The sequence below is a fragment of the Phodopus roborovskii genome, unplaced genomic scaffold (genome assembly GCF_943737965.1).
Source record: "Phodopus roborovskii unplaced genomic scaffold, PHOROB, whole genome shotgun sequence".
Lineage (NCBI taxonomy): Eukaryota > Metazoa > Chordata > Mammalia > Rodentia > Cricetidae > Phodopus > Phodopus roborovskii.
Genome location: NW_026126525.1, coordinates 24,323,658 through 24,347,833, shown reverse-complemented (window position 1 = coordinate 24,347,833; position 24,176 = coordinate 24,323,658).

Genomic DNA, 24,176 nt, shown 5'->3' with positions numbered 1-24,176 from the left:
TTGGCCAGGTATTAGTTTCTTATCGACTAGCTCTGTCTTAATTATTAACCCATTTTTATGTATTTCCACGTGGTCTTACCAGGGAGAGGCAGCTCGCGGTTCTGCCTTCTCCAGACTCTTCCATCTAGACTCCTCCTCACTACTTCCTCTTTCCTCCTTGTCTCCTAGTCCCTCCTATCTTCCTTTCCTATTGGCCAACAGTGCTTTATTCATTAACCAGTATGAGAAACATATATACATAATGGCATCTCTCATCACAGGTGTGGTGCAATTGTACATTGTTCAGTTTCCACGAGTTTGTAGGGTTTCTGTGATTTGTGTTGTTGTTGAATTCTAATTTTAAAGCATGGTGGTCTGATAAGATACAGGGGATGGATTTCTCTTGCGATGAATATGAAATGACCGTCTTCATCTCTTTTGATTACTTTTGGTTTGAAGTCTAACTTCTTAGATATTAGGATAGCCACACTTGCTTGCTTCTTTGTTCCATTTGATTGGAAGATCTTTTCCCAACCCTTTACCCTGAGGTAATGTCTATATTTGAAGCTTAGATGTATTTCTTGTATGCAGCAGAAGGATGGATTCTGTCTTCTTATCCATTCTGTTACCCTGTGTCTTTTTATAAGCGAGTTAAGGCCATTAATGTTGAGGGAAAGTAAGGACTATTGATTGTTAAGGCTTGTTTATTTTAGATTTGTTGTTGGCAGTGATATTGTGAATATATTTGTCCTGCTTTACCCTTGGGTTCTGGTGTAGTTAGATTATCTGTTGCCTATGTCTTTGTGAGCATAGTTAACTTCCTTGGGTTGGAGTTTTCTTTCCAAAATTTTCTGTACTGCTGGATTTTAGGTACATATTGTGAAAATCTGGCTTTGTCATTAAATATCTTGTTTTCTCCATTGACAGTGATTGAGAGTTTTGCTGGGTATAGTAGCCTGGGCTGGCATCCGTGGACTCTCAGTACTTGCAGAACATCCATCCAGGACTTTCTGGCCTTGAGGGTTTCCATGAAGAAGTCAGGTGGTTTTAATAGGTCTGCCTTTTTTATGTTACTTGTCCTTTTTCCTTCGCTGCTCTTAATATTCTTTCTTTATTCTGTATGTTAGATTATATGTCGAAGGGTCTTTTGTCTGTGTCCAGCCTATTTGGTGTTCAGTATGCTTCTTGTACTTTCATGGGCATGTCCTTCTTCAGATTGGGAAAGCTTTCCTCCATGATTTTGTTGAATATGTTGTCTCCACCATTGATCTGGGCTTCTTTGCCTTCTTCTGTGCCTATTATTCTTAGGTTTGGCCTTTTCACAGTGTCCCACATTTCCTGGATGATTTGTGTTAAGGATTTGTTGGATTTAAGAATTTTTTGGTCAATGAATCTATTTCCTCTAGTTTATCTTCTGCACCTGAGATTCTCTGTTCCATCTCTTGAATTCTGTTGGTTATGCTTGCGTCTGTAGTTCCCGATCATTTGCCCAGCTTTTCTATTTCCAACATTCCTTCGGTTTGTGTTTTCTTTATTGTCTCTATTTCAGTTTTCAAGTCTCGAATCGTTTCCTTCACCTGTTTAATTGTTTTTTCTTTGCTTTCTGTACCTTCTTTAAGAACTTTGTTCATTTCTTCCAATTTTTTGTTTGGTTTTTTCTTCCATTTCTTTAAGGGATTTTCTCACATTTTCTTTAAGGGCCTCTATCATTTTTATGACAATAATTTTTAAGCCGTTCTCTTCTGCTTCATGTGCTTTGTTGTGTTCCAGTCTAGTTGTGTAGATTCCCTAGATTCTGGTGGTGTCATGCTTGTCTTTCTGTTGTTAGGTGTTTTCTTGTATTGCTGTCTTCCCATAGCTTCTTCTAGTAGGTGTTGGTGGGGTCTCTCCCTCTCTCTATGTTACTTCCCCGGTGGGCTTTGGTGTGTCAGAGGTTTTATGTCTGTAGCTCTGGGTGGTCCAAGCTCTTTAGGAGGTCTCTCTGCAGGCAGGGGCTCTGTGATGGGGGTCAAAGATCAGGGTCCAGCATCAGACTGGGGTTGGAGTCAAAGATCTCGAAGGCTGGGACTCAGGATGTTCCATAAGCTGATAGGCAGATCTAGCCTGGGCCGGCACTCTCCAGCTGAGTCCTCTTTGGCAGAGGCCCTGTGATGGGGGTCAAGGATCTAGTCTGCAGGAATTTAGAGTGGTCCAGTGGAGATAGGCGGATCTTTGGGAGGGGCCTGGAACTCCAGTAGAGGACCTGTGTTGGGGGTCAGAGACCAGACAAGTGGGGATTGACCTGTGTTTGGGTCAGAGACCAGACAAGTTGGATTGACCTGTGTTGGGGGTCAGAGACCAGACAAGTGGGGATTGACCTGTGTTGGGGGTCAGAGACCAGACAAGTGGGGATTACGGGTGGTCCTGTTTGGATAGGCAGGTCTAGTGTGCTCAAAACAGTTCCAGGAAGTTCTCCGAAGGTGCCTGGATTGTTGCTCCACCCTCTGTCCCAGTGCTCAACCAGATCAGTGGGATAGTGGGCAGGTTAGGGCACAGGTTAGGGGGAGGGCAGTCTTTCTCTAACCAAGGCCTGGCCATGGGGGACAAAGACTGGGCTGATACTCAAGGATGTTTCCACTCTGATAGGTGGATCTAGCTGAGACATGGCAGTGTCCACCTGAGGCCTCTTTAGCCCCTTCGTGATTTTCTTGTTCACTAGTATGATACACTTAAGAACATGTTTTGGACTGCATTACCATCCAAGATGACAATGTGACTTTTGTAACCATGGAAGTGACAACTTTTTTTTTTTTTTTTTTAAATCAAAGTTAGGTCTGTATAGTCAAGTTGTGTTTTATCAGTAAGGTACTTGTGATGAGTAACAAAAATATACATGAACACCTAGGGAATGTTACTTTGACAGATAGTCCATATAAGGAAGCTTACAAAATGTACTGAAATCAAAATGACTCTGGAACTATAATTAGCAGCAGAGGCTTGCCTAACTTTCACTATACCTTGGAAATCATAATTTTGTATTTTGAACATTCTCTCTTAAGAGTATTACCACTGATCAGTTTTTCTTAACTGTTGATCCCTATCCAGTCCAGAGTGTGTCAATATGATGTTTTAGTATTTCTGCCTGGTCAAGAAAGCTTTTAATGTCTGGAAAGCTCACATTTTGAAAACATGGCTTATAAAAGTAGTTTTTTTTTTTTTTTTTAAAGAAAGAGAATGTCATTGCTTCCTAAGTATGAAAACAAATTATATCATTCAAATGTACCTGGCATCTGTTCATCAACACACTCATCTCTGGAAAATGCTTATTATTGCATAAATACTATGCTTACGTTCAGCTTCAGTGCACAGATTCAATAAACATGTGTCTGAGTATTGTGTGCAATATTTATTATGTAATCACTATGAAAGAGACCTAACAGAAGTTCTAAATAATTGAAGGTTCAATAATTAAGTGAATGTGTGTGATGGAAATGTTGGAGCGTAAACTTGGAATGAGAAGCCCATTAAGCATTTACAAGCTTAGGAGAACTTGCTTAATGATGTTGCCAATGGATACCAAGTCTATGCTTCCTGTTTCTTTGTTGTGTCCTATGTGGTACTGTTCTCGAGTTACTGAAACAGTATTTCAACTTTATATTTTTATATCTTACATATTTTTTAGTATTCTAGTGTCTTAGGGTTGGGTTTTTATTCATTTATTTTTTTTAGAATTTTTATTAATCCATTCAGGACTTCATACATTCATACAATATGTGTTGTTCATATTCAGTGCCCCCCACCCATTTCCTTAACTCATCTCAGCTCTACACTCTCTTTTCTACCCTTTCCAACTTCTTGCATTCCTTTAAAAATATAATCTGTCATGTTCAATATGTACTGCTCATATACATGGGTACTATGCAGAGGGCTGCAGCCTTAAAGAAAACTGACTCCCTTTTCTAGAACCCATCAACTGTCATTAGTTCCTTAGCTAGAGATGAACGTTCATGAGCCCCCACCTCCTTTGCACTATGATGGAATGATAACTGGTTTAAACTTGTATAAGTGTTGTGCAGTCACCTATAGATGTTTTGCATTTATAACTGCATCAATCCTGTCATGTGTGGAAGATATTCAGTTTCTCTGATCCTCCCTGGCTCTTACCTTTTCACCTTCTGTGCCATTATGGTCTTTTGGCCTTGAGGAGAGAGGTTGTAATACAGATGCCTCATTTGTGGCTGAGAACTCCACCAAAACTTCTTCTCTGTGCTTTGACCAGTTGTGAATTTCTACATTAAATACTATCCACTGTATAATATCCACTGTATATTCCTGATGAGGTCTAAGAGCTGAACTAATCTACCAATATGGAGATATAAATTTCAGTATAGTATAATGCTATCTTGATTTGGCAAAATAATTGTAGTAGGTTAACCTCTGGGTCCTGTTTGATCTCCACCAAGTTTTAGCCAGATTTACAATATCAGATATTTACAATATCAGTATTTCTTCCTGTAGAGAAGACCTTCAGTATAATGTGAAAGTAGTTGGTTACCTTCTTAACATTATGTCATATTGCTTTCTTGTCACTGTATTTATTGTAATTTGCAGTGCTCATATACAGGTAAGATTGTTAGTGACTTTTCCTTCAAGTCTGATTATCTTGTCAAAGCTAGCCAATGGAGAGGATGCTTTTGTTCAGTACAAACTTCATTTTGCCCTTGACAAAAGTGCATGCTATCTTTAGCAATAGGACCTTATCATTAAGTTCTGATAGGCAGACAAGAGCAATTACAATAGCTAATATCACTTAGATGGTCTCTGGGAAATCCCTGACCAACAAATTAAGGGGAAATATTGAAACAAGGCCTCAATTTGAAGCCTGGGTTGAACTATAAATTGATATATAGTCCAAGGTAAGAATACTTACATTGATGTAGTTTTCTATTTCTTTTTTCCTTTTGTTTTGTATTCAGAGATAATGTCTCATGTAGGCTGTATTAATCTTGAGTGCAGTAGGTAGACTAAATGAACATAAATCCTTATATCCAAAAAACAGCTCTGGTTGTTCAAGAATTTGAATCTTCCTAATGAAAGATTAGGTTTTACCACTGGATAATGGAATTTTCTTCTACAGAAAAACAAAACAAAACAAAACAAAAAAATATTTTTTAAAAATTATAGAAACATGGAACCTAGAATATTAGAGATGTTAGAGAGTTTAGCATTGGGTTAGTCAGTAATGTTAACTCATATAAAATCAGATTTCATTTTCAACCAATTATATATACAGACCTCTTTATATTGTTCCCCCTTTCTTGTTCCTGCTCCAACACATCCATTTGGATATGTATAAATAGACTTGAATTAAGAATTTCAGTATAAAATGTTTATGTTTTGTGTGGTATACAAGTCATTTCCTCTTCTCATCTATTTCCCATTAAGAACAAAATGCTGATCTCAGTCCACCAAAATGGACTCAATCAGCAAGAGTAGCTTCACAGGGCACAAAGTAAAAGAAAAGTTGTATATCTGACTTTAAGAAGGTAGTAAGAACTGCAAAACAATCCTAGCTGATGATAAATTCAAGACTGGTGTGTCTTCAAGCAAGCAAGACCACACAGGTTCTATGAAGCCAGCTCTCCTTATTACCTATGAATTGGTTTGGGAAAGCAGTGAAAAACACTGTTCTAAAGAAATTCCCTGATTTTACAGATGTAGAAACCTAGAATCATTGAAATTTACTATGCTCTTTAAAATCAGAAGATGAATGAATTAGGAGACTGGCAATTTTATGACTTAAATTCCATCACTTTCATTCTTAATTGCAGCCCACTTTTCCTTGGGTGGGGCAAACAGGAAACAAGTTTAGCATTTTGTTTTCTTCCTCTATGCTATTCATTTTCTTATCTTAAATTAAGAAAAATGGATAGTGCTAAAAATATTTCCAATGGCATTTATTCTACATTCACATTATAGGTTGATGAGACACAATAATGACTTCTGTTTGTATTTTTGTCTTTTTGAACCACCAAATTCTATTATTGTAGATGTTGGATGGTAATGAATATTGAGAACCAGGCACAAACTTTGGATTCTATGTCTAAAGAAAGATGTAATAAAGAGGGACAAGTCTCCTACTATAGAAACAGAGCAGTTAGGCTTCTAGAGGAAGGAATATTTCTCTCTAGGGCTAGAGGAGAGGTTGAGAGGATAGCATGACACACAGATTGTTGCTCCTAAGTCTTTAGAGGAAAGTTGTAGCCATGCTCTTTCTACACAGACATAGTAGTAGAGTCATCATTTGGTTCAACAGTGTGCAGGGAAGGATACTGGTTGAACAGGATCTGGAGGAAAGTATCAGGTGAGAATAAGCACCAAGGGCTCATGATTCTGTAAAGCATCACAGTCATATGATGTATGAACAACCCCATATATATTTGTGAACCCAACTAAACATAATAAAGTGTATTACTGAATTATAGTAAGCATAATGTAAGAAAGTATTAGTAATTAACTCTTAACTATTACACAACATCAAATTGACATTTCAGAGAAGAAAGTGAATCTGAGGCATCTAAATAAAACTTATTATTTACAACATGATCCCCAATCTAAATCTATAATAAGTTTTAAAAGCATTTTAGTATTTAGAACTAGCTTTTAAGTCAATGATTGGTCTGTTACAAAGTAGGGGTTTCTTCCTTCACATTAATTTTTGTATATCAAACAGATACAAATGGAGACTAATCAGACAACAAAGGCAAATAAAACTCTGAAAAATGATCAAGACATTGTTTTTCATTGAAGTCATGAGGTTTAATCCTGTATAGATAAGCCATGATGAAATACGACTTCCAAATTCAGAGTGTTAAACAAGTCAGTCATAGCACATTCCAGATAATATTTTATAGTATAAACACATTCATTTATTAATAAAAATAATCCCTGGAAAAGACAGCAACCTGAAAATCTTCTGCAAAGTCTTCTTCCAGCTCTGGAGTTTAGAGCATTGTAACCCCTTGCCCATACTTTTCTTTCTTATTTAACTCTTTCCCCGATTTCATGTTCTCTGTTCTCTGTCCCTCAACTTTTTTTTCTTTTTCTTTCTTTCTTTCTTTTTTTTTCTTTTGTACACAGAAGCTGATGAAATTGTTGAGAATTTTATGTAGTGAAGCTTCAGTCCCACACTCCATCAGCAAACAGCATGTGTGCTTCTAAGTTGCACTTCAGTTTTGTTTAGTGGGCCTATTGAAGTTGAGAGCCTTTGGCAAAACAAGTAATTGGGAGTTCTGAACAGATGTTTCTTGAAAACCACACTTTGTTCAGCCAGAGAGAATTGTGGTTTCATACTTATACGTTATCCATGTTGAAGAGAAGATCAAATGCTAGTGTATCTTAGGAAGCACACAAGACATCTTCTTCCATGATGTGTATTTTTTGACATACAACCACATGATGATTAAAAGATTCTCTTTAGGAGTCTCAAATATCAAAAGCCCAGCCATGCAGTAGGCCTCAAATCTATCCTTCAGGGATTACAGCAGAATGCAAAAATCATAATAAAAGAAACATTTTCTGTTGATAGTTGAACTGAGATTTCAAGACAGCTTTTAAAAATAGTCCCCCTGATAGTTTGCATACTAATTCCATGATATATTCACTAGGCTCACTTTTTAATTAAACTCTGGTCACCCATTATAATGTGTTTCAATAATTTTCTGACTAACAATCCCTTAAAAAGATCAATGGTGGACATCACTGAACAAGTAAATGACTGCTTTCAATCTCTTAAACTATTTGTCAGTAGTTTACTTAATTTAGAGTAGATCAAGGGTTCTCATTGACTTAATTAAAATGTAGATGAGATTAAGTGAAAAGACCTCATCATTTTTACATACAAAATTGCCTTTGTAATATTGACGTTATGTTATTAAAATAAGAGGCATTATGTTTTGCATCTTTTTAAATTTTTATTTAAATTAAAAACAATCTTATTTTACATATCAATCCCAGTTCCCTCTCCCTCCAGTTCTCCTACTACTCCCCCTACCATCGCTCATCCTATCCCATGCCCATCCACTCCTCAGGGAGGGTGAGGCCTCCCCTGAGTGATCATCCAAGTCTGTCACATGATTTGGGGCAGGCCCTAGGCCCTCCCCTAAGTATCTAGGGTGAGAGCATATCCCTCCATAGGAAATGGGCTCAAGCAGTAGGGATAAATACTGGCTCCACTGCCAGAGGCACCATAGACTACACAAGCCCAAGTGACATCCACATTCAGGTGTCAGTCTGGTTCAGTTTTGTGTTGGTTCCCCAGCTGTCAGACTGGGGTCTATGAGCTCCCACTTGCTCAAGTCAGCTCTTTCTGTGGGTTTCCCCAGCATGGTCTTGACCCTTTTGCTCATTACTCCTCCCTCTCTACAACTGGATTCCAGGAGTTCAACTCAGTGCTTAATGTGCCCCCAACAGCCATGGCCACATATTTATGTCTTGGTCTCCAGTTCATAACAATTAAGAGACTATGGAAAACTTATAGGATAGGGCCTAGTGGAAGAAAGTTAGATGGTTGTGTCTGCACCATTGAAGAAAGAGTGGGACCCTGGCTCTTCCTCTCTCTCTCTCTCTCTCTCTCTCTCTCTCTCTCTCTCTCTCTCTCTCTCTCTCTCTCGTTTCCTTTCTACCATGAAGTAATCAGCTCTGCATCACCATGCCATCTTGTCCAGATGGTCTGCTTCATGACAGGCTCCAAATGAAGGCTGGGTGGCCATAGATAGACATGATGAACCACGTATTTCCTTGTTGTGTTTTCCTTACCTCAGGTATTTTATAAAGGTAATGAAAGCCTGACTAACATTTTAAAGTATGGATAACTCATCATTTAATAGAAATGTTTTTGAAGGGATATTTTTTTCACAGTATTTTAAAATACTAGTGTTCATTGTATGATTCCCTAGGGGACCAGAAACGGGAATACAGAATTCTTTACATTTGTTTTAGTACTTCCGAGAAAGATACCTCAGGGGACCACTCAGTAGTGCATGTTTTGAGAAAAGCTGATATGGAAGATGTTAGAATTTCTGTTTATACATTCAAGGACACAGAAAACAGAAAGGTTTCCTTTTTTTCTTTTAATTTTTCAAACCAAAATGTGTTACCTAGGGGTGAAGCAATTTCATGTGAAGTGGGTGGAATATATGACATTTTCAAATTTAAAACAAAATCAAAACTGAAAACTGAAGCCTTCACTTTACTGCTAGCCTGGGGGTGATGAGATAATATAGTGTATTTGTGTGAGTTTTTTTTTTTTAATATACTTTTAATGTCCTTCACTTATCATGATGGATGAAAGTGAAAATTCTGCTTGTCTTAGCCCTTAGACATAAGTGACATAGAAAGATGAATGCACAAGGAAAGAAGAGATATGTTGGGCACCAAAGGGGCAATGATATGTTGTGTTTCCCATGTAAAGGCACATACCTCTGAATCCCTGGGCTACAGTTCTTGACCTATCCCACAATAAGATGAGATAACACCTAAGTCTTTTTGGCAGAGAGGCCAGAAAATAAGAGATCTCTATTATGACTTAATTGATACTAACATAGGAATAAAGTTCACATTTTATGTGCTTAGCAATGTGTTGAAGTGTTTTACCAAGATTTCTTTTATATAATGTTCAAAAACAACAAATAACAAACCAGGTCATTGAAATTCTCCTTTTATTTTATGGTGAGGAAGGTCTGAAATAAGATATTTTGTATCTTTGCTAGATCTCACAGTTAGTAAGTCATGGAGTCTACATGTGAAATTGAGAATACAGGATATGTGGCTTCTAAGTTCACATTTCAAGCAAGTTTGTGGTCTGTGTTACAATTCTATTAGCAACCAAGGTGTACTGATGTGGGATGTCCTTCTATATGCTGTGAATATGTGTTATTTTTATTGGTTGATCAATAAAGCTGTGTTGGCCTATGACATTGCACAGTGCAGAATATAGCTAGGTGGGAAATCCAAACAGAGAGAAAGAAGGAAGGTGAAGTTAGGGAGACATCATGTAGCCTATGGGAAAGCAAGATATGAGGTAACAAGCCATGAGACCTTGTGGTAAAATATAAACTAATAGAAATAGGTTAATTTAAGTTGTAAGAGTCAGTTATTAAAAGCCTGGGTCATGGACCAAATATTTATAATTAATATAAGCCTCTGAGTAGTTATTCAGGAACATGTGGGAGAGAAACTTCCAGCTAACATGTACCATCTGAAGATGCTTACTTTATGAAAGGCATACTTTTGGGCATGTACTCATACTAATTCCTATTTGAATGTTGGATTTTTTTTCTAGTCTTTTTGCAAAGTACAGCACCATAACCTGTGTTTGCATCTGAGGCTTGATAAGTTAAAGGATGACCTTATCTAAGATATAAAGACAGTTCTGTTAGTTAAGAGGAAAAGGGGGCTGGTGAGATATCTCATCATGTAAAGGTACCTGCCACTAAGCCCCTTTGTAACCAGGTAGAGGAAGGAGTGGAAAAAGTTAAAAAAGTATTTCAGTAATTCAAAGATATGGAAAAGAGCTCACTGGGATAAAGATTGCAATATCTTTAACATTGTATGTGGTCTAAAAAGTCAGTCAAAGGCTACAGACTGTATGCAGGGGAATCCATCATGCAAATGGTGGCAGAATAGGCTTGCATTAGAGTGAGGAGTCATTTGCATCAGGTCCTTCAGATCTTCTTCTGCTCCTAGAGATGTAATGCTATGGAGTTAATGGAGGTGTCACGGCAGCTGTGATCAGATCAGTTACTGAGGGTGATTCCTAATGGGTTCAGAGCTTAGCATTCTTTGCTAATTCCTCATTTCCATTCACACTGTCATAGTTCAAGCCCTTATTACCTTTTGTCTGGACTACCAGCTGGTCTGATTGACTTTGGCCTCACATCTCTCAAATTCACCTACAGAATATAAGGTTCTTAAAGCTCCTTTTTATCAAGTCACTCCTTCAATCAAAAGTCTCCTGTGGGTCCCCCTCATGTACTGAATGAAGAACAGGCTTTGTAGTCTAGCCTCTAATCATCTCCTGAGATGAACTGGCTGTAACCCACCTGCCCTGCCTTATGCCCCCTGTTAACTTACATGTGTCCTTCATCCACGCCTATGGACACCTGCTGGTAGCCTGGTTTTCTTCATACCGTCTCCTACCTTTGCTTTCTGCTTTTCTGTTCACTAAATCATCCAACTTCTTTTTCTCCATCTATCAATATTCTGCATATGCATTCTTTAATTCCCATCATGAAGGTCTCTTATGCATAGCTCTCTGATCACTTCAACTGTGAGAGGCTTTTGATCCTCTGAACTTTGAGTGGATTTGTGCTCTCTCTTCTACACAGCTACTAAATTCTTTCTTTAGGTTATAGCTAGAGCATACCATTATACTGGATTTTGGGGTTACTAAGCACAGAGGGGCTATCTTGATCATCACCAAACCCTAGGGTCTTGTTTGGAGTCAACACAATAAGTTGTCCAAGAATTTTTTTCCACATTCAGAAGAGCTGGTTCCCCTTATTTCTAAGGAGTCATCTACCCAGTTCTAAAAGCAAGTGTGTGTATTTCTTCTCTGTTGGTTCTTCTAATCAATACCCATGGTGTTCTTTTGAAATATTTCCTTTGGAATTTAGATATGATTTGTGTAATTATTTTTTATCACTTGGTGTTTTTTAGTCAGATATTTTCTATTCAAATTAGTATTGCACCTTCAGATCAATGTCTAATACAGGGAAATGAAGAGAGTTAGCATGCAGTCATGTTAACTGATTGGGTGAACAAATCTTGTCATACAATTTATTTCCTAGAGTCCTGAAATAATAGTTACTCATTCAGACATGCATTGTGCACCATAACAGTTACTTTTCTTATTGTTGTAAATAAATACTTGACAACAATCAAATTAAGGGTTAAAGATCTATGATTGAGTCTGGTTTGAGAAGGAAACAGTCCACTGCAGTAGAGGCATCTCTTTGGCAGTGGGAGCATTTTACAGTTGCTCATTCACTTTTAAGTGTACTCAAGATTAGACATGAAAAGAATTTAGCTTTTAGCTTCCTGAGTTTATACAACAATTGAAGTTCAAGATAACCCTAAATTCATTTTATTCTGTTTAGTGGCACCTGGTCACAAGATGGATCCATCACATTCAGAGTGAGCCTTTTCTTCCCAGCTGATCCCCTCCTTAAACGCCCTCTCTGACAAACCAACAGGTTATTTACATAACTCTAAGTCAAGCTGACAGTGATGATGAATAGACATCTACTATACTGAACACATTGCTGGAGAGGGATAAACAAACAAACAAACAACAAAAACAAATTGACTCCTGTAATGTCCAAGAATGAAAGTCTTTGTTCAATCTGAGTAAATAAATTAGACAAATTGGTCTTATTTTTATTTACATAAAGAAGTTAAACCCTGCCCTGACTGGTTCATAAAAGAATCACAAAATCTCTGTAAGTCATATAAACAGTCCTGGTAAAATCAATATGCCTTGCTTCTTGGCAGGGTCGTTTGACATCATTAACTTATATTTGATCTTTCATATGCCAGAAAACATTTTATGCAGTAGTAGATTTAAGCTCTTGGGAATAATGTTAGTTGACATACATACATAGGGCAGAAGTCAGCCAATAACCCCAAACATATAAACTTCAAGTATTGGAAAGCTTCCCTAGATTGGAATACTCTTTCACAAAATCCTTTCAAAGGTTCAGAGAAATTTAAAATAAGCACACACTTAGTATTTCAGAGAATTATCAGAAATGACACGTTATCTACCTGTTTCTCATGACTATAAGTTTTAAGTGTTTCAGGATAGGTCACTATATATGCCTAGCTATGTGCAGTGGAAATAGGTATAAATTTTTTCCTGGCTTTATTAGTACCATTTGAGAATCACATTTCTAATAAAATAGAAATTGAAGATATAAGAAGAAATTCATTCAAATTCCTGATATGGTACCCAAGAGATGTATTCCAAATTTAGGGTTATGATGAATTTTGTTAATTGTCAATTACCATTATGTCAAGGAAATCAAAGATAAACATTTTGTGTGTGCATGATAACTCCTTCAGTTTGGCTTTTATTCTATAATTACTCTCCTTACATACTGCCTGCCTTGTTTTCGACTGTGCATTTGAAAATTGTTTTTCTCTATTGATTACTTGCATTGTGGTTTGAATCAATTACTTCTGGATGTAGTCTTGGCATAAATAAGTAATGCCTAAATAACTAATAGACTTGTCTTCAAACATCCATATTCTCTTACAAACATTCGTTGCAGGAGTTAATTGGCAATGGAACTAAATATTGCTTTGATTAATTAGCATTCATTAAGAACCCTTGTTATACTTTATAGAAACCACAAAACTCCTGGTGTCTGCTTGTATACAGCTTAGAAAGTACTCTTGGTGAGACAGTGCTGGATTCTTCCTGTATTTTAATGAGCATCGTGTATATAGACTACTATTTTTTGTTCAGCATTTCATACTGTCCCTTCTGATTTGAAATGAAAATTGTAAATGCTTAAACTAATTGAAAACTTTTTAATAATATTATAACTTATATTTTTATTCTTTCAATGAAATTCAGTTTTCTAACTCCTCATTCATACTGTTTAATGAATCACAACCAAGTACATTTTTTCTTTCTTAAATTAAGGAGAAAAGTAGACTTCCTTTCTTTTCTACTATACATATTTTTCAATATGTGGAGTGAAGATGAGGGTCAGATGTAGTTAACAGTTCCAGAATTATACATATGTCTGTTTTTCACATCTCCAGTATTAGAATACACAGTTTTCTAGAAAACAAAACTACCAAACAAAAAAGACCCATTCCATTTGATTTTGAAGGAATAAAATCTCACTATTGATGGGAAAATCTTGTTATATAGAAAAGGATTGTAAAAGCCAGTGAAGATGGAGGACACCAGGAAATGATGACTTTTACATAAAACAAAATCAATGTACTTATGAACTCACAGAGACAGTGGCAGTACAAGACCTGCACAGATCTAAGCCAGATAGTGTCCCAGTACTTAGAGGGGAAATGGACATGAGCTCCCCACTCCTAACCAAAAAGCTCTCTCCAAATGGCATCCTCTTGAAAAGGAAAAATTAGTTTTTCCCAATGGAATCTCACTGGGCATATTAGCCATACTTTAAGGTAGGCCCCAGCCCAACAGTAGATGCCAATTTAACAAACTTAATGGCTTTTTTTTTTGTCTTACTGTGCTTTTGCGTATATATTTTTTATTTTGTATTTTTTAAATGTTATTTTGTGTGTGTTGTGCCTTCTCTTTGTTATTATTATTATTATTTAGTTTTGGTTTGTTTGTTTTTATTGACCGTTTGTTTCCCAGAGAAAGTAGGCATGGAGTTGGAAGGATGAGAAAGTAGGGAGGATTTGGGAGGAGTTGGGGGGAGGGAAACCAGGATCAGAATACATTATATAAAAGGTTTATTTTCAATAAATATAATTAAATATTTATTATTTATTCCCATTTATCCAAAATTTAAAACCAAACCATTTAAATAAGCAAACATGGTGTGCTAGCTTGTTTTATAGTCATCGGCAAAGATGGAACCTCAATTGAGAAAATGCTTCCAGAAGATTTTTGTGACAACCAGACGAGTCTGTAGGGTACTTTCTTAATTAGTGATGAATTAGAGAGTTCCCAGACAATTGTTGGTGGGGACATGCCTGGGTTGATGCGTAAAGGTTTTGTAAGAATCATGAGCAAGTCATGAACAAGCCAGTAAGTATCAGCCCTCCATGACCTCTGCATCAGCTCCTGTCTGCAGGGTCCTGATGTGTTTTGGTTCCTGTTCTAATGTTCTTAGATGACCATTGATGTGGAATCATAAGCCAAATAAACCTCTTCTTTCCAAACTTGATTTTGGATATGGTGTTTAATCACAGCAGTAGCATCCTCAAGACATGTTGTGAGTCATAGAAAAAATTCATCTGTATATGTCAGCAGCTCTTCTGATTTTTTTGATTAGTGTTTTATAGATTGAATTAAGCAACGCTTTATAAAAAGATGCACAATGGAAGTAGAAATTATTTGTATCTTTTTTTATTAAATTTATTCATTGACAATTCATAAATGTGCTTAATGAATTTTTTTCACATTGCTTGATTTTTTCCTTTTTATTTTTTTTTCTTATTTTACATATTAATCCCAGTTCCCTCTCACTCCCTCCCTCTCTCCTTTCTTCCCTTCCTCCCTCCCTTCCTTGCCTCCTGAAGACCCTCCCATCCCATTTCCCACACTCCACAGAGAGGCTGATTGCCTTCCAGGAGGGATCAACAAAATCTGTCAAATCATTTGGATTAGGGAGTAGGCCCTCCCTCCTGCCTCTAGGTTAAGGGAGTATCCCTCCATGGGGAATGTGCTCCCAAATTCCTTTCATGCACCAGGGTGGCACATTTATACAATGGAATAGTTCGCAGTGGGAAAAAAACAAACAAACAAACAACAACAACAAAACAATGGGTTATTGAAATTCGCAGGCAAATGGATGAAACTTGAAGAAACCATCTTGAGTGAGTTAACCCAGTCACAAAAAGAGGAACATGGTATGTACTCACTCATATGTGGATTTTAGACTTAGGGCAAAGGATCACCAGCCTATAATTCACACCACCAGAGAAACTAGGATATAAGGAGCAAGCTGAGAGATTCATACAAGGTCCTTCACAGAAGGGAAAAAGAGAAAGATCTCCTGAGCATTTGGGAGTAGGGGAGGGGTGAGTGGAGAGGGAGCTAGGAGAAAGAGAAGGGGAGGAGTGGAGAGCATGGGGGACTAGGAAGATTGAGGCAGGGGAGGAATAGACAAGAGAAAAAATAAAATAAAAAGAGAGGTACTTAATGAATTTTAACTCCTCCTCTGCACCTTTCCCAATCCTCTTCCCACTCCTGTTGTCACCTACCCCACTACCTACAAATCTGTTTCCCACATTCCTGTCCTGTTTTGTGACACACAATATTTAACCAGGACCGTATCTGTGACTATGGGTTTGGAACTATACTTTGGAGCCTGGTGAACTTACTAGTAAGTACAAAGTAAAAAGAAAATATGGTCTGTGGTGGTTTGAAAGAAAATGGCCCCAAAGGGAGAGCACTAGTAGGAGGTGTGGCTTCGTTGGAGTGGTCATGGTTTTGTTGGAGAAAGTGTGTCACTGTGAGGGCGGGCTTTGAGGTCTCTTTTCTCAAGCTTCTCTCAGTGTTCAAGTCATTGAATTTCCTGTTGCCTGCCTATGATAATGTAAGGACTCTTAGCTCCAACAACATACCTGCCTGCATGCAATCATGCTCCTCCCCATGATGATGATGGGCTGAAATGCTGAAACTGTAAGCCGCCACCATAATCAAATGTTGCCCTTTGTAAAAGTTGTTGTGGTCCTGGTGTCTCTTCACATCAATAAAAACCTGAACTAAGACACAACTCCTTTCACAAAATCTGTGGGTGTGCAGTATTTCAGCAGGAAGAATAGTCACAAGAGCCAGTTCTTGTCAATGACTGACTGCTGTGCTGGCTGGGTGGATGTTACACAGGTTGAGTGCAGATGATCTTGGCTACTGTGAGTTCATGACTGTGAAGGCTGCGCTATACACACCAGATGACTTAACATCCTTTTTCTCTACCTTCTGCTTTCATATTCTTTCTGTTTCTTCTCCCCAAGTGTTCCCTGAACTATAGAGGGAAAGACATAAATGTGTTGTTCAGGCCTTAGTACTCACCTTAAATAGGAGTGAATCTTCAGTTTTGCCTCTGTTCAGGGCCAAGAGAAAGCTTCTCTGATTAAAGCCAAGAAAATAAGAAAATGGACATTTTTTTTTCTCCTTAAGTATAACACTACAAAATAACATTGATTGTTTTTATCCAGGGTTAAGGCTCTGAAGAGGGCTGAAGAAAGAAATTTGGTGTTAAACCTAGCTTTTTCCTAAAGATTTTTTAAAAGTCATAACAGGCAATTGACATGCTAAGGAATTATTCTAGTTATTTGTTTTGTTTTCAGATTCCAGGGAGTGTGTACACTTTACATAAGGGTATGGATTTTCTTCTACCACTTGGAACTGAAGTCTGAGCTCTTTGTTGCTTGTGGAATCTTGGAACCATAACATTTGAAGTATCATAAGAACTCAGTGACTCTCAAACTTTAGCATGCTTTATAAGGACCTGGGTTGGAGTATAAAGGTTGCTTGCTAACTTCACACTTGAAGGAATGGTGAGGTTTGAAGAAAAAAGCTTAATGTTGATACTCAATATACTTAGCTGATTTTGCTGCCATTTTTTATCAGGTAATCTATTGGAAGTCTCCTATGTAGTCTACTGCATAGATTCATTTAGTGTTTGAAATGTCCTTAGACATTTTCACTGTCAGTTTCTTGAAATATTTCTAATTTTCTGTGATGTATTACTTATCTGGCAAATGACTAGGTCACAATATGCAAACCATATGGTCACTCATTAACTCTAGATTTATTTCTGGAAAAACTAACAGTTTGCTTTCTCAGTGAACTTCATGGCTTCTAGCTGACCTGGGTCTTGGTTGATAAATCTAAACATCTGCTCATGTGTGTATTGAGTGCTTACTGAATGTGTGCACTGCACATTTTGTGTTTTTCGATGCCTATAAAGTAGGAAACACAATTGTCTCTGCTCTTTCCATACTTACAATTTAGGAGAAGACAGAAAATAGTGGTTAAATGGTATAATTTCAGACACTGATAAATGAAAAATTAACAAAATCTGCAAAGAATATTAAAGAGAACAACATTAAGTGGGTTTAGCAGAGTCTGAACAGATAATGGTTTCCTTAAGAAGGACATGTTTACGGTGAGTGCTCAGCGGCTTGTCCTTCTCTTCAGCATTTTGTGGATTTGTCTATAAATTGTCATCACTGGAAGTAGTGACCTCACCTCCAGCTTCACTGCTTCTTTGGACAGTGATTCTGGTTTGGATTCTTTCTTACCTTGGCCATCTAACTTTTGACTGTGGGATGGGGGAACTGCTATCCCAAGACATTCTTGCTACTCTTATTACCACAGCTCTTTGACCCTATCACCAAGACTAAGATATGTCAGCTTCACCTTTGGCAGCATTTTTATGGAAGGATTCCTCAGACCAAAACTACAGTGTGTATAAATGTAAGTCAATTAATTTTTGTGTTGTTAGTGGGTATGTATATTGGTGTGAGTGTAGATATGAGATGTTGATATAAAAATGTTCTTCTACATCATTTCTCTGCCTTGTTATTTTTAATCCATTTTGATGTCACTGATAATCTAACTTCTATTGATTTTATTCTTTGACAATTTCATACACATATAGCATGCAACATGAGCCTTATAATCTTCCTAGTATCTCTCTTACCTCTGCATCTGCCCTTCATTCACCTTGTTTTTGAAACAGAGTCTCACACTGAATCTCTCACTTTTATTGCTATATTAGTTGGCTACCCAGGAATTTTCTGTCTCTGTTTCCCAAGGCGAGGATTACTCATATTTTCTGCAGGGTCTTCTAGCCAGGACAACTGGTTCACTTGCATCCAGGAGAAAGGCAGATAACAAGTTCTCATCTAGGAGTACTGGTCTACGCAACTTCTTAGGGAGGGAAGAAGGGAAGGAAAAAAAAAGAAATTCCTGTTCTCTGTATCTTTCCCATATACACCATGGTGCTGTGGCATGAGGAGACTAATGTAGGTGACCCAGATCCAAACTCCCATCTTCATTCTTATACAGCAAACACTTTGACCAATGAGCCATCTTCCCACCCCAGAAATGTTACATTTCTTAATAGGGAAACTTCTCACTTATGAAATGCTTTTGAAGAAAACTTAAAACAATAAAACCAGATGATTATAATTTTCCTGTAAATTTTGCCTCAAAATTGTATTCAATTAGTTAATTCAGACTGTTCAAGTTCCTCTACATTCAACACTTCTCAGATATTTAATGAACATGTCTGTGCTTTTCAGAAGATATTTTCTTAAAATGATTTTATTTTATTGTTAAAAATAGGTATATGTGTATGGGCAAGGATGTAGTGGGGAAATGGGTTTATGCGTGTGAGTACAAGTGCATATAGAAGCCAGGAGATGTCATCAGTTTATTGGGATTTTAAGTCACAGGTGGTTGTGAGCCACCCAATGTGAGTGTTAAAAACAGAACTTAGGTTCTCTGCTATAAGCAGAACGCGTTATTACTGCTGAGCCATCTTTCTAGTTTTTCCTATGAGATCTATCTTAGACCAAATTTCTGTGTTGCCTATGAATCATTACTCCAGAATATGGCCTCCTAGAATATCTTTATTTTTTATATTTCCTTTATTGTATGTTAGTCAGTTATGTAGATTTAGAATAAGTATCAGTGAACAACAACAACAAAAAAGAAAGCTGTTATATTATTTACTTGTCTCATCTGTATGATATAACAAAGCAACTCAGAGAGGCAGGTTTATTTTGGCTCACAGCATGACCACCATGGTGGAGAAGGCTTGGTGGGAGGAATAGCTTCTAGCTGTGGTGCAGACAGTAGGAATTATTTTTCAAATCTTAACAGATCAAGAAGAGAGATAGATGAATTCTGACATTTTTTTTCTGATTTTTAAAAATATTTTCTCTTTCATTTGGCCTGCAAACCCCTTCCTCATAGGATGGAAAAAAAATGCATGTTTAGGGGCATATCTTGTCCCACTCATTAATCCATGAAAAAGCTTCCATACCTGTTCAGAGGTGTATCTCCTTGGTGTGTCTAAAGTCAGCCCAATAGATGATGAAATTTATCTTCACTACCTTCTCAATCTGGTTGCTACTTATTCAAAATGCAGCCTACGTGTACACTTTCAGTTTCAATACTCTTCATTTTAAAACACAAATTGAATTGAATTCATGACAAATCTTTCCTTTTTAATTATTTCTCCTTTCCCATTTGATGCAGTGAAATCATGTCCCTTCCATGAACATGATTACTTAGACTAACTTTATGTCAGTCACTTTCAAACCCTTTAAATACATGAAGTAATTTAATTCTTAAACAATACTAGCAGGATGGAATTGTAATTAATCCCATTTTATAGATAATGAAATTGAGTTATAGTATTGTAAAATGATTTGATAAAGCACCCAGTTCTCATGTGGTCCCAGGGTTTTAACACTGAGTGCTTAGAGTTTTGTTCTGTTTCACTCTTCAGCAATGTTGTTAACCCAGTGCATTATTATAAAGATGAAGTTTCCTGTCATAAGATTTTATGCCATATCCCAGAGCTGTCAAGATTCTTTTGTGGTCCTTGTTGTGTCATGTACTGTATGCAATATATCTAACATGTTCATGCTTTTCATGAATATAAAGCAATCTGTTAAGTATACCATATCTACTTCCTATCTATTTATCTATCTTCATCAATCCACTTATAAATAAAGTATCATCCATCATCTATTCACAGGATCTGAGTAAAAAAATGGATGAGAATTTGACTATATTTCAAGTTAAATGCATGTTGCCTGTGCTTTCCATCGGATCCCTTTTGTAATTCTTATTTTTAATGAATATTTTTTTAATGAATATGTCTGAAATAAGGTGCTATGTCTTTTCCATACATACATACATGCACATGCACAACATATGTCTGCATAAATATGTATGTAACTATATAAATATGTAAATACATGCATATTTATGAAGTTGTTAGTATTATTTGTTCCTATAATTTGGAAAGTAATTCTAAAGACTAATTTGTTAAAAAAGCTTGGAGCCCAGCCAATAGCACTATTAAAAGATGGTGAAATTTTTAGAAGGCAAGGTCTAGAAGAAGGGAATTATGTTATTGAGGACATGTCCATGAAGGGGATATTGGTATCTGAGTCTATCTTCTTCATCCCTTTCCACTTTTTCCCTTGATAAACACTCCATAATGACATATTGCTTTCCCACAAGCTGTAAAACAGTGAGCCAACTGATCAGGAACAGAAATTTTCAAACTCTAAACTCAAATAAACCTTTCCTTCTAGTGAGTTGATTATTATGGGAATTTTGTCCCAGTAAACAGGAACTTGAACCACTGGACTTACTATAATATTCCTAGAGTGGAGTATCACAATATTGGCACTACTTACACTTTTGGATGGATAGTGGTTTGCTGTGCAAGACTGCCTTGTGCAATGTAAGATGCTTAGAATCTTTCTTCTTACCAGATATCAGTGGTACTTTTCAGTTATGATAACAAAAAATGTTTACAATGTCACCACATGTCCACCAGAGATCTCTTTTGAAAAACATTGATATGTAACAATGAATACACCAGATGCTTTTCTCTGCCTGCTTTACTTGATAATTCTATGGTCTCTACTATAGTTTTTATTTTAATAGTTATTCTGAAGATACCGTTTTCCTAGTTTATACTACCGTATTAGTTACTTTTCTGTTTTGGTAATAAAGCACATAACCATGACAACTTGCATTAGAAAGAGTTTTTTTTTGGGCTTATGGTTCCAAAGGGTGACAGTTCACAGTGACAGGGACAGGGGACAGGATGGCAACAAGCATCAGGCATGCCAACTGGAGCAGGAAGTTGAATGCTCATACACTTTCAACCTCAGCTGCAATCATAGAGAGCAAACTGAATGTAGGGATAAGTGTTAAGCTCTCAAATACTGCCCCAGTGACATATTTTCTTCAGCAAGAACAGACCTTCAACATCCCCAAACAGCACCACCAATTGGAGATCAAATATTCTAATGTTTGAGCCTTTTTGGAGCCATTTCTCACTCAACCCAGCACAACTCCCAAACTTGATACTTCTGAAGAACTAGTGCCAATGCTTCTTGATTGACAGCAAGGATTTGGTGAAAACTCATGGCATTTGATCACAAGAGTCTCAATTGCTTTATTCAAAATAGGGACTGCTTTCTGCTATTCAGCTCCTTGCTTGTGTTGATTTCTGCTTATCATTGGTTAGAATATACTTGCTAACGCATGTATATATAGACACTGATTATATTCTCCTACCCAAAAGTCAGTATCCTCTTCTTTTAAGCAGAGTTGCAGTAATCGCACCCACATGACACTGGGAACACTTCTTTTGGCCACTACATAATTACCATAAAAGCATCACAGAGATTCATCACAGGGAAATAACTCACATGAATTAAATTGAACTATTATAGGAAATGGTAGCTTTACAGCTCTCCCTGGAATACAGTACTCAGCACAAATAAACATATTTGAATAGACATTTCTTATATGCCTGTGGATGCTGAAGACAGATGTAATTAATTAGAACTACTTGCCAAACAGTGGAGATTTCTTTCCTAGATATTTAAATACTTTGAACAATTCTTTTATGTCTTAGCTAACCTAAACTGTGACAACAGAAAGATAGTTATGGCAGCATTAGGGGCGATTTTAAAATTTAAGCATTCTGGTGGCCTCTGTGGCATATAAATCACATTTGTGTTCTTTGCTCATGGAAATTTCTCTAAACTTATTCATTTACACAAGAGAGAGAGTTCTGAAAGATGATCTGGTTATTCAAGATGTCCATAATGTCAGCAAATATCACAGTTGGCTTCTTTGGCAATCTGGGTTAGACTGGGGAGAAGAATGGGTAATTTATAATTTTCTTATTGGGTTCTAGGCTTGTATTAATGTCCTGAGATTTTGCTCATGGTTTATATTGGAAACTTCTGTTATGGATTCTTCTGGGTGGATTACACTCTTGCTTGTCACAAGACTTAGAATCTGCTTCAACAAGGAAAACACTTCTGATAGCTTTCTCAGTGTGGTTGATACATTGCAGTGACCAACATTCTGTCTATTCTGTTTGTCAAACCCATTTTTTCCACTCATTTCCACAGTTTTATTTTAGTTTAGTTTTAATGAAGCAAGAAATTCGATCCCATTAAAATTTTGCTTTTATTGAAGAAAAAGAAAACATTACAATTTGAAAATGTACATTTCATGGAAAAAATATGGAGACTGATTAAAATGTCTTGAGGAACATCTAAACTTAATTTCTTCAACAATAATAGCTATTGTCTTTTAAACAATTTTATCTACAAAGTCTACATACTTAACAACTTGTGGCTACACAGTCACAGAAACAAAAGACCTACCACTAACGTAGTGGTCTAGTACTATTCCATTAGTGCAAGTGTAGCCATTAAGATCACTGTTCGCCAAAGACAGCCTATCAACTATGAGACTTTGAGTTTCTATAGACTGTTTCTTTCCACCAAGGGATAAGCAGCTTTCCAACCAGAGTCAAAAGATGATTTTGCATTTTGCACTGGTGTTATCTTTCGATGTTTTGAAAATGTAGGAGTATCTTTTATTAACTTCTATTCAAAATTAAGAATTCAATAGGAGGCATTCAGTCAAATCAAATTATAGCTGAGGAACATGCTATTTACTGGCTTCTGCCATTAAGAAGTGAAATTCACCTATATTACCAATAATAATAATAGGCATTCTCTAGACTCTTTGAGAATAACTCAGTGAGAGTGCCCATATAAGTTTAGCAACAAAAGTTGAAACTCTATACTTGAATTTCCTTAGTACCATCTTTAAAAATATATATCCTGGTGTTCTCTTTGGGAAGAAAGGAGAGTTCAAATTATATTTAGTTTGGCCTGAATTGCCATAGGAAAAACTGTTGTTTGAGGACAATGCACATCATTAAAAGTGCTTGGAATGTGTGCTTAGTGAGGGAAAAACAATAGATCTACAATGCAGTGAGAATAAACTTTCCTGTGAATATATTAAATGAAACCTGATAGGAAACATTCACGTTCTCATGAGTTTTGTGACATATGTCAGTGTGCTGACTCCACAATGGGTGAGATTGCTTTCCATATTTTCAGTGTATGAATGTCAAACTTGAAACCTTTTTTATTACAAAAGTTGACTCTGTAGCATTCAATAAATCTTGCATAGATTATGGCATTCATGCATAGCCTAAGGGTTCATTTTGAAGTAGGTAAGCTTCTGTTGTGTGCCTGTACCTTAGCTTTCATGTTATCATACACACACACACACACACACACACACACGCACACACACACACACACACACACACACATTCATAAATGCAAGCCAAGGTAAGCTCCATTTCATTGTAACCTTTTAAAATTCTTCAGCATAATGTCTAGCTATGACATAAATA